The sequence below is a fragment of the Rutilus rutilus genome (genome assembly GCF_951802725.1).
Source record: "Rutilus rutilus genome assembly, chromosome: 3".
Classification (NCBI taxonomy): domain Eukaryota; kingdom Metazoa; phylum Chordata; class Actinopteri; order Cypriniformes; family Leuciscidae; genus Rutilus; species Rutilus rutilus.
This window is the reverse complement of record NC_140211.1, coordinates 4464896-4477459: the sequence shown is the minus strand read 5'-3', so window position 1 is coordinate 4477459 and position 12564 is coordinate 4464896. Positions and strand designations below refer to the sequence as shown.

At 39.2% G+C, this 12564-nt stretch overlaps 1 long non-coding RNA gene across 1 annotated transcript; it reads right to left on the bottom strand.

Moving 5' to 3' along the window:
* On the bottom strand, positions 1 to 12228 carry LOC311287694. Its single transcript, XR_014626779.1, has 5 exons — positions 12154 to 12228; positions 11582 to 11673; positions 11166 to 11208; positions 7936 to 8519; positions 1 to 407 (listed from the first exon to the last, which is right to left on the bottom strand). It is a non-coding gene; the product is annotated as an uncharacterized lncRNA (long non-coding RNA).
* Between the last annotated feature and the right edge of the window lie 336 nt (positions 12229 to 12564).

Genomic DNA, 12564 nt, shown 5'->3' with positions numbered 1-12564 from the left:
AGTAAATTCCTCTTCAAAAACGTTACTGATTAATATACTAATATATTAAATAATCATGGAGAACTTTATAATGACATTATATGCATTTTGGTTTTAATCTGTTTGATATGGTGAAGGTCTAATACAAGTCAGTTATTAAAGAATAAATGAAAAAGACCAAAAGCATTTTCAGTAAACCAACCCTTACACCAAGAACAGTTACAAGATTGAATATTGTAAACAAACATTTGTTCATTTTAGCTTAATTTATTTCAAATACCTTCCCATGCTTACTTATAAAAGATCACACAGTTTGGTGAATATGTTGGTGAGATCAGATGTACATTTATTTGTTAATGGATATTTTGGTCTTGACATCTACATCAGCTGGGAAAGCATGATTATAGTTTTTATTTTACATTACATTACTGTTGAAGCCATTTCTATGGAAGTAAAAATATTTTAGTTTATTTTGTAAAACCTGAGAAAACCTGTGTTGCAAATAAAACGTAGAAATTGGAATGTAAACAGTTAACTAGTGATTTAGTATAATGTAATTTGATTGGCTGTTAGATTTAGTATGAAAGAAATAGTACCCGCGAAACAGTCAGAAGCCACTGGACTTTGGAGCAACACAGTCTTTTGACCTACACGTAACTGTACATTTAATTTGTAAGAAAAGTAAATATCCAAAGTTTTATTTTTTTTATGTTTTTGAGATTCATAATTAAACCTTCAAACGAAGAACTCTGGATTCAAGACTTTTATTTGACGTTTCGTGTTGAGTACAAAAGAACTTTGAAGTCCTAAGCTAGTGAGTCAGCTTGCTGCGCTCACATCCAAGTCAAAAGACTGCTCGACATAGTTAAAATATCGAGTGAAAGAAGATTGCTCGACGAATCCGAAAGACGAGCCGCGTGAGAAGATCGCAAAAAAAAAAAAAAAAAAAGATGCGCTCGCTCGTGATGACGGCGTGCTAATCGACTGGGCCGACATTCTCTGGCTTATCTGAGGGAAACTCGCTAGCGGATGATAAAGATAACAGACCAATACGGACGAAAACTACATCGCAGCTCAAAAAAGACAGAAAGAAAGTCAGAGGTAACCTACCTGCATTGTGAGTCGACTGAATGAAACTTTCCCTGGAACAGGTCTGATATTTTCTTCATCGTCTAAAAGTGACAGTAAGTGCTCTCTGGATATTTCGTTCTGAAAGTCATAGAGCTTTACATAAAGAAATCTTGCACATCAGTGACTCTTTTAAACGAGTGTTTATAAGAAGATTAGAAGCTGTACAATAGGAATTGTGACAGTTTTCTGTGTGAAGATTTTAAAGTGACATGACATGGCAGATGAAAGCGCAGCTGCATGTGTTGACCAAAAGAGGGCGCCAAAGCCCACATTAAAGGCTGTAGAGGAGAAACTACAAAGGCTGAAAGGAGAACGCAAGGGAAAGTTGGCACAAATAACCAAACAGAAGAATGATTTAGCCAAATTGAAGGAAAATGAACACAATGTTAATCTCATTAAAGATGAAACATTGCTAAGGTTTGAAAGATGCGTAAGAGAGTATGAACGGATTAATGAAGAATTGTGTGAGTTAATAGATGAAGATGATAAGAAAGCGGATCAAGATGCTTTCAAGAACAGATATTCGGAATTTCAGCAGTTAATAGAAAACACAAACAAATGGATTGCAGATGTCTTAAAAGATGAAGAAGATGCTATTAAGCCACAAGATAGTGTGTCTAGAGCTAACTCCGTGGTAAGCCACACTTCCAGTACTAATTCTGCAATGCTGAGAATTAAAGCTGAACGTGAAGCACTGTTGGCAAGAGCTGCAGCAATAAAAAAGAGAGAAGCAATAGAGCAGGAAGAAATTCGCTTGAGAATTAGAAAAGAGGAATTAGAGCTTGAAACTGAGCTTGCTGCTTCAGATGCCAAACTAAAGGTGTACGAAGATTTTGAAGATGCTCAGGAATCTAAATATGATTTATTAGAGCCACCTTTAGGACCCAGATTTGACAAAAACAGTGTATCAGCTGATAAGACATTCCTTACATTCAATCCAAAGCCAGCCACTCAAGTTGGCGCTTCAGAGAGAAGAAAGTCGTTGTCAAGGTTTGATGTTGTCAGCAGCACGCCACATCTTAATCCTCATGATCACACTGATTCTTCTACAGATAGCCTGCACGAAGTGCTACAGCGTCAAAATGAAGTCACCAAGATGCTCATTAAACAACAGAGTTTGTCTCAACTGCCTCAAAGAGACATACCCACATTTACAGGAGATCCTATGACTTACAGATCTTTCATAAGGGCATTCGAGCATGCTATTGACAGTAAAACAGACAGTCATCAAGACCGGCTGTACTATCTTGAGCAGTTCACGAGTGGAGAGCCACTTGACCTCGTTCGGAGCTGTGAGCACATGAGACCTGACAGAGCTTATAAAGAAGCCAGAGAACTGCTTGATCGTCACTATGGAGATGAAATGGCCATCGCTACAGCTTATATCAAGAAGGCTATGGAATGGCCTCAGATAAGGCCAGAAGATAGAAAAGGATTGAATGCTTTTGCTTTGTTCTTAGTAGGATGTTGTAACACAGTGAATGATGTGGACTATATGGACGAAATGAACAATCCTACCAACATGAAGTCCATTTTATCCAAACTTCCATTCAAACTGAAAGAAAGATGGAGAAGTTACGCTTATGACATTCAAGAAAGAACAAGAAAAAGAGCCAGATTTCCTGATTTAGTGGAATATGTGCACCGTCAAGCAAAGGTTGCCAATGACCCGCTGTTTGGAGACATCCTGGACTCCACTTCAAGTAATCAGAACAACTCAAAAAAGCAACCAAGCATTAGAAAAAGTGAGTTTAAAAGAAGCAGCTTTGCTGTGAATGTGTCTGCTACTGAAAATAATGTCAGTAAAAGCCAACCTGAAAAGAAACCTTTTGCAGTCAAGTCAGCAAGTGTCTTTCAAAGTCCCTGTCTTTACTGCCAGAAGAACCATGCACTAAATGTGTGCAACAAGATTCGAGAACAGCCATTGAAAGAAAGAATTCAGTTCTTGAAAACGAACGGTCTTTGTTTTGGGTGTCTGACGGCAGGTCATATGTCCAAGGACTGTAAAAAAAAGGGCCTCTTGTCCAGATTGTTCATTCAAGCACCCAGCTATCTTGCACATTGTTAAAGAATATGCTTCATCAAAGAACAACAGTGCAGATGACAGCTCACAAAGTACAAGTGAAGTCACAAGTGCTCTCGTGTCTGCAGGGTGCAGAACAGGTGACCATACTGGGGCCGGGAGTAGTGAGTGTATTCTTCCCATCGTACCTGTGCAGATAAAACACAAGAAAGACACAAAGATAATCAAGACCTATGCTTTCCTGGATCAAGGAAGTACAGCGACTTTCTGCACTGAAGAATTGGCAAAGAAGTTGAATATGCGAGGCAGAAAGACAGAGTTCCTGCTTCGTACTATAACGCAAGAACAGAAAGTGAATAGCTATGAACTTACTGATTTGGAGGTGTGTGGCTTAGAGGAGCAAGATTACATTCAGCTTCCCAATGTGTATACTCAGCCAGATATACCTGCAAAAAAGGCCAACATCCCACAGAAGAAAGATTTGGAGAAGTGGTCTTACCTGAGTCGAGTCCATCTCCCAAAACTTGAAGCAGAAGTTGGTCTGCTCATCGGTGTCAACGCGTACAAAGCCATGGAGCCATGGGAGATCATTAATAGCCAGAACGACGGACCATATGCTGTGAAGACAGCTCTAGGCTGGGTTGTCAATGGGCCAATCAGCAGATGCCAAGAGAAGGAATCAGATGATGGCAAAAGACAAAGTTTCCTTGTCAACCGTATTTCTTTGATTAGCGTTGATGACATGCTGATAAAGCACTACAATGCAGATTTTCCAGAAAGAAGATGTGACGACAGACGAGAACAGTCGCAACATGATAAGAAGTTCATGCATACAGTGACAACATCAGCCCAGCTCGTGAATGGTCACTTCCGCATCAAGTTGCCTTTGAAGGATGACAAGGTGAAGATGCCGTGCAACCGTGGTATTGCTGAACAGAGGCTTAACTCTTTGAAAAGGAAGTTCAATAGGAATGCAGATTTCTTTCAAGAGTACAAGGCTTTTATGGACAACATACTGGAAAAGGGCTATGCAGTAAGGATTCCAGAAGAACAATTGATTCGCAGTGATGGAAGAGTATGGTTCATTCCACACCATGGGGTGTACCATCCAAAAAAGAAGAAACTCAGAGTCGTCTTTGACTGTGCAGCAACTTACCAAGGTGTATCGCTAAATGACCAGTTGTTGCAAGGGCCTGACCTAACTAACACCCTCATCGGAGTGTTGCTGAGATTCAGACAGGAGCATGTCGCCATGATGGCAGATATCGAGTCCATGTTTTACCAGGTGTGGATTCCAGACACGGACACAGATATGCTACGCTTTCTCTGGTGGCCAGATGGTAATCTGAATGTGGAAGCAGAAGAGTACAGAATGTGTGTGCATCTGTTCGGTGCTACATCATCCCCTAGTTGTGCGTCATATGCATTAAGAAGAACAGCAGAAGATGCAGCATCAAAGAGTACCCCTGAAGCCACCCAGACAGTCCTCAAGAACTTCTATGTGGATGACTGTTTGAAGTCAGTAGCCACAGAAGACAAAGCCCTTGCTCTTGCGAGAGAGCTGATGACGTTGTGTGCCAGTGGTGGTTTCCATTTGACTAAGTGGGTCAGCAACAGCAGAGCCCTGTTGGGATCTATTCCTGACCACGAACGAGCGGCTGAAGTCAAAGATCTCGATTTGGAGTATGATGAGTTGCCAGTGGAACGGGCATTAGGCGTACAGTGGTGCACAAGTTCTGACAGCTTCAGGTTCAAAATATATCTGCCGGACAAGCCATGCACCAGACGGGGCATTTTATCTGTAGTCAGTACAGTGTATGACCCAATGGGTTTTTTGGCACCACTCCTACTACCTATCAAGCTCATTTTAAGAGATCTCTGCCAAGAGAAGAAAGGTTGGGATGAAGAGATCAACGAAAAATCATGCCGGACATGGATGAAGTGGCTGACAGACTTAGACAAGCTTTCAGAACTCAGTCTGAACAGATGTTTCAAACCCTCTGCATTTGGGCCCACAAACACTGCTCAAATCCACAATTTCTCAGACGCTAGTCAAGATGGGTATGGCGTTGTGTCGTATCTCTTGTTGACAAATGACCGGGGTGAGAAACATGTATCATTCTTGATGGGAAAGTCCAGAGTCACTCCACTCAAACAGATTACGATCCCGAGAATGGAGTTGACAGCAGCGACTGTTGCAGTCAAGATCGATCAGATGTTGAAAGAAGAACTTGAACTTCCCCTGATGGAGTCAGTCTTCTGGACGGATAGTACAACAGTACTGAAGTACATCGAAAACGATGCCCTTCGTTTCAAGACGTTTGTAGCAAACCGTGTCTCTTTCATTAGAGAAGCGACTACATCTTCTCAGTGGAAGTATGTCAATACCTCACAAAATCCAGCAGATCAGGCTTCAAGAGGTTTGAAGATCCAGAGCTTCATAGAAAGTAAGAGCTGGTTTCAGGGGCCTAGTTTCCTGCGAAAGGGTGTTGAATGGCCGGAACAACCTGAACAGTGTCCTTACCTGACTGAAGATGATGTTGAGGTGAAGACGTCCGCTGCAGTGTCATGCACAAACTCAAACGAGTGCACAGATCCACTGAACCAGCTCGTTGAGTATTACTCCAGTTGGCATAAGCTGAAAAAGGCGGCAGCCTGGATTTTGCTCTTGAGAAGGATGTTGCGACACCTGAGCGAGAAAAGAAAAGAGTTTGAGCAGAACATACAGCAAAATGAGAATGATCCAGAGAAATGTAGATCTATAGTTGAACAGCAAATGGTGATGTGCAAGAAGAACCTGGAAAAAAGAAAACTCACCGTGGAAGATCTATCCAGAGCTGAAATTGAACTGGTTAAATACAGTCAGAAACAAGCTTACACAGAGGAGATACAAGCCTTGCAGTCGGCAGGCTCCCGTGTGAAAAAGAACAGTTCTATCTTCAAACTGGATCCATATTTGCAAGATGATGTGTTGAGAGTAGGAGGACGTTTGAACAGATCGGCGATGCCTGAGGAGGCCAAGCATCCTGCCATTCTGCATAAACAGCACAGAATAGCTCACCTCATTCTCCACCACATCCATCAAGAGTGTGGACATGGAGGTAGGAACCATGTCTTAGCCATATTGCGACAACGGTATTGGATACCAAGAGCCAATGCAGCAGCAAGAAAAGTGATTTCAGAGTGCAACCTCTGCAGAAGACTGCATGCAAAGGTAGGAGACCGTCTGCTCCCTGACAAACCACCCTTCACCAACACGGGTGTGGATTATTTTGGACCTTTCGAGGTCAGAAGAGGACGTGCAAAGGTTAAGTGTTATGGAGTGCTCTTTACATGTTTAACTGTCAGGGCAGTGCATATAGAAGTAGCCCATTCTCTTGACACCGATTCATGTATTAATGCCATACGGCGTTTTCAAGCCAGAAGAGGTCAAGTGTCAATTATTCGTTCTGACAATGGCACGAACTTTGTCGGCGCTGAACGAGAGCTGCGTGAGGCATTGGCAGAGCTGGATCAGTCTCGTATCAATGAAGTAATGATGAAAAAGGGTGTGCAATGGATTTTCAACCCGCCTGCTGCGTCTCACCACGGCGGTATCTGGGAGCGACAAATTCGCACCGTGAGAAAAGTGCTGAGCTCTGTTGTGAAGCAACAGCTCTTAGAAGATGAAGGACTACACACTTTCCTATGTGAAGTTGAGAGCATCATCAATGGGAGACCCTTAACCACGAACACAGATCACCCAAACGACCTCGAGCCGCTGACGCCCAATCATCTGCTTGCGTTGAAAACACAGCCTAGTTTTCCACCTGGTGTGTTTACTAAGGATGATGTCTACGCCCGCCGACGCTGGAGACAAATACAATATATGGTGGATCTGTTCTGGCGAAGGTGGACTCACGAATACTTACCGCTTCTGCAAGAACGGCAAAAATGGCTCGGCTTAAGTAGAAGTTTCAAGGTTGGAGATGTCGTTCTCGTCGCAGATTCGTTTCTGCCAAGAAACTCCTGGATGTTAGGCAGAGTCATAAGAGTGATACCTGACTCCAAAGGCGTTGTCAGAAGTGCTGAGGTTCGGACGAAGATCAGTATCATTCAAAGACCAATAACTAAACTTTGTCTGTTGCAGGGAGAAGACTGAAGATAGAAGAGAAAGACTTGAATAGAGTACAAATTACCATTTGAATAGTCTATGAAAAGTATTTAGTTGTCAAGTATGTTAATACTTTCCAGTTAACGTTTACCTTAAATACTTGCCTATGAAGAAAAGAAGATTCTTGTTAAAAGGAATTAAAGAAAGTGTTGAATGTAAGAGTATAAATGACTTCAGTTTAAGTTTAAGTTGATAATTGATATGTTAAGGCCTAGTCAATTAGGGACCGGGATATGTTGAAGCCATTTCTATGGAAGTAAAAATATTTTAGTTTATTTTGTAAAACCTGAGAAAACCTGTGTTGCAAATAAAACGTAGAAATTGGAATGTAAACAGTTAACTAGTGATTTAGTATAATGTAATTTGATTGGCTGTTAGATTTAGTATGAAAGAAATAGTACCCGCGAAACAGTCAGAAGCCACTGGACTTTGGAGCAACACAGTCTTTTGACCTAACACGTAACTGTACATTTAATTTGTAAGAAAAGTAAATATCCAAAGTTTTATTTTTTTTATGTTTTTGAGATTCATAATTAAACCTTCAAACGAAGAACTCTGGATTCAAGACTTTTATTTGACGTTTCGTGTTGAGTACAAAAGAACTTTGAAGTCCTAAGCTAGTGAGTCAGCTTGCTGCGCTCACAATTACAAAACAGTAACATATACAACAAAAAGGGCAATTCAAATGAATGCCTGAATAATTTCACAAGAAATAAACAGAATCTAAACTCCAGAGTAAGTGGTTCATTAACAAAGACAAATAGAGTTTCTCCAAGGTCATACAGAACCAGAAAAATGACAATCAAGCAGTTGTTCATCAAAAAATAAAATGAAATCTTTCAAAAACCCAAATTCACTGCTTTCAAAGACTGAACACTTTCTGCAGGATTTTATTAGTTGGCACTTTAAATTTAGTTCAGACTGTTCTCAAATTGAGTAGCTGTGATTCTCATCGTCTGAATACATTTCAGAGTTTCTGCTTTTGCACATGGGCTAGCAATCTTTTTTAATAGATCATCCCTAGCTTTTGTTAGGTCCTCATGCAGTTTGATAGTTTTGTTAATTTTCTTATTTTTTGCAGAATCCTCCTGAGAATTTTTTATTTCGTTAATCTTTGTGTCGATTGGGTCCATGAAATCATCTGTGATCTTCTTAGTTTGACTCATGCTGTTATTCTCATTCAGGTCCTTTAATTTATCAGTGTCAGTTTTAGACTTCAGTTCCTGCAAATCCCTGAAATATCAAAACATTTTTCATAAGCATACAGCACTGGATATTTGTTTCATCTGTTTTATGGTTTAACAGCCAAATGGCACATATTATATTAAGCATTATGCACATTGTAATTGTCATGCGGTACTTTTGCACTATAGCAAACTAACAACACTATAAACCTCCACAATAAAGGCTCCTTTGTTAACATTAGTTAATCCGTTGGCTAATAGAGGCTGTGTTCTAGTTTGTATGTCCTTCTCTTGATAACTTCTCTCCGTCTCAGATGTACATCATTGCTAACGTTACACCAGTGTCCTTTACTGGCAGAACCTGCGCTAGTTCAACTCCAACTACAATCATGTGTTTTATGCATCGTTCATGCTTGGGGTGTTGAATAAAATATTTTTAAAATGCACTGATAAAAATGATGATAATAATAGCATGATCTATGTAAAAACAGTCGGCTTAAAGTATCTACAAGTATTATATTATTATTATCTCATAAGTTAAAGGGTTAGTTCACCCAAAAATGAAAATTCTGTCAGTAATTACTCACCCTCATGTTGTTCCAACCGCGTAAGACCTTCGTTCATCTTCGGAACACAAATTAAGACATTTTTGATGAAATCTGAGCCATGTTTCACTCCTCCATAGGCTTCTATGTGACCGAAACTTGCTGGCCCAGAAAAGTTATTAAAGAGATCGTTAATATAGCCCAAGTGACTCCAGTGGCTCAATCTTAAGTATATCAAGCGACGAGAATACTTTTTGTGCGCAAAAACAAACAAAAATAACGACTTTATTCCACTATTCATTTCCTTCTCTCTCGACCTCTAGTTGGTTTGCGTAGTGCTTTTGCGCAGCGCGTCTGTGTTACACGTCACCACGCAGGCTCACTATTGGTCGACGCCGGTCATGTGTGTGATGCGTGATGACGTGCAACACAGACGCGCAGCGCAAAAACACTACGAGGCCCAGAGAGAAGGAAATGAAAAGTGGAATAAAGTCGTTATTTTTGTTTGTTTTTGCGCACAAAAAGTATTCTCGTCGCATGATAAACTTAATGTAGTGCCACTGTAGTTACTTGGACTATTTTAACGATGTTTTAATAACTATTCTGGGCCGGTGAGTTTCGGTCACACTGGAAGCCTATGGAGGAGTCAAAATTCTGTCAGATTTCATCAAAAATATCTTAATTTGTGTTCCGAAGATGAACGAAGGTCTTACGCGGTTGGAACAACATGAGGGTGAGTAATTACTGACAGAATTTTCATTTTTGGGTGAACTAACCCTTTAAGTCATATATGAAGAGTTCAAATGCAAAAGCCTCTAAGTGCCATTTGAAATTTTCTTCTAGAATGATCATTTTTATCAAGCTTGTATATTTAGGTTCAGTAATTTCACTTAAATGACAATTAATAGGTAATTTTCATTGCCATTTAAGTGAAATTACTGAACTTAAATATACGAGCTTGATAAAAATAGAGGCTTTTGCATCTGAACTCTTCATATAGAGTTGTGTGTGTGTAAATGAAATGTGATTTGCTGTGACGTCACAATCATGTTCTGTTGTGGTTTAAGGAGCTGCTGAATACAGTATAAGTTACACTGTCCATATAAACTTCCACTTGACGAGGAACTATTCATTTTAAAAATGTTGAAATTAAAGCTGCAGTCCGTAGTTTTTCCTCTTTGTCGCCATCTCTGTTTGAAATCTGCAATTGCAGTTATTCGCGGAATAATCAACTTTACGTGGGTTGTGTCTCGGCACAATCTCCAATGTTCTGTGGAGAATGTGCGGCTCTCAGTTGCCGCCGGTGTGGATCCTGTCATTCGCAATCACAGATTCTACTTTTTGAAAGTATGACCAACATAAGAGTTTTCACCGGAAAATGTCGTCTGAACAAGTAAATAACATCCACTTTTGTTCTGACCAACTAAGGGGAAAAAGCATTGCAGTAAATCACGCTGATTAAATCTAACGATCGCTTATCATATCACGCCAAACCATGCAAATTGTACTTTCTTCTCGAATTGTTAATATTAACATCATCAGCATTGCGTGACATTTAATGCCCTCCCGATATTTATCCTTGTGTTCGCACGGGCCGGTTGCAGTCTCTTTTTTTCTGTAGCCACTCCGAAGTCTGAAGTCTTTCGCGTTTTACAGCGGGTGAATCTCTAGTTATCACTGGTGATTGTCGTTTGAACTTTTCTGGATCCGCCATCAAATTGATAAGTTTAATTATATCAAGTGCTGTGAGAAAAGGCTATAAATCTCCAGCATCCTCACACTCATAGCCGACTAGCCGAGACTCTTCTGTATGTGTACAGATGTGATGTAATGACGCAGACATGCTCGAATTTCCCGCAGAATTAAAAACATTATTACAAGCTTACCGTTTTGAATCGAGCTACGGCAAGCAGAGAGTTTTGCACACTGGCTGGTGATGTACTTGCTCAAAAATTTATTTATTTATTTTGAACCCAAAAAATTACGGACTGCAGCTTTAACTAAGAGCTGTAATAATAATGTTAACTAATGTAATTAATTAATGTTAACAAATGAAACCTTGTTGTAAATGATGTACTCATATTTATAATAATCAGTTGATTATAAAGTTAATAAAGATAAAGTCAACGCTTTGAACAATAAATACTTACTTTTCTGAAGACCACCATGCCCCCATGTCTGTTGCTGTAACCGCTGTAAACAGAAGTAAAGTGATAACTTTAACTCAATATATGTCATAGTCTGATTTATAGTGAAGATACTACAAGTATCTAATGATTTTGTGTATTTATTGAAGTTGAATGTCACATTCTTTGTTCTGTATTCCTGCAAAATCACTGTATGATTTAGTAAAAATTCGTACGAGTGAGGTTGTATGAATTCATACAATTATCCACCTCGTAAAATTAATATGAATTGCTGTAAGATCAGGTTGGTCAATGACGTGACAATAAAGTAAAGTAAATCTCATCAATGTTAGAAAAATTAAAGAATTTCAATGTAATTAATCCATGATGCCAAGATAAAAGCCATGGCTCATAAACTGCTAAATGAAATGGAGACTCACGCTGGACTGAAGGATGATGTCAAACACTGTGATCAGAGACACTGCTTGATAAGGTCACCAGTCTGTGTGTGTGTTCAGATCTGTCAAACACACTGAGGAAAATCACCATGAGAAAAACATCTACAATTCAAAAGTTATCAATCTTTATTTCACCTGCTGAATTAAAACCACTCACTGACTGTACGGTTTCAAAATCATTCATCTGTATTATTGCCAACTCGTTTGTTGTTTTTGAAAATATACTATTAGTTAAATTAAATAAATCAATAAATTAAAATGTTTATTTTTAACTAATCAATTAACTAAATGAATTAGTGTAAAAAAAGTCAGTCAGATTTAGTCTGTTTTAATGAAGACTTGTATCATTTCAAAACACTGCATTAGTGAAATAAAAGTCATTTCAAAGTAGATTTTAACAAAATAATTAATTTCCTTTTTTAGAATAGAAAAAAAGTGAATCACTTTCTTTTTAAAAATTGTATATAAATATCTAAAATATATATCCATCTGTGTGTAATAGGAATATAATCATAATTTGCTATAAATAAAGAAGTATGAATATTCTTGCCCACCTGGAGTGAGTGAAGAGCGTCTGAAGAGGGATTCGCTCTGACTGAAATACTGCTCGTATTTATATGATCCGTTTATTTTCCCAAGAGCTTCATTTCAAAATGAGTTTACAAGGAGCAACATATGTATAACGTTAACTGTCAGGTTCCTCTTTTGCCTTTGTGTGATTGTCTGGAACAAAAGTATCACAACTGACGTGCAAAACTGTCGACAGATAAACAAAGGAAGACAAATATCGAGCACAATTTGGCGTTTGTGAAACCTGAGAACTTCATCGAACCGAAGCGCACATGCATGTGTGTGTCATAGTTAGACAGCTGGAACAGTGCATGAAGAAGGAGAAACTCAAAAGAGTCTTTAATAGTAGATTCAAACAAGGAAACACATAGAAGATAACTTTAACAAAAACGTTA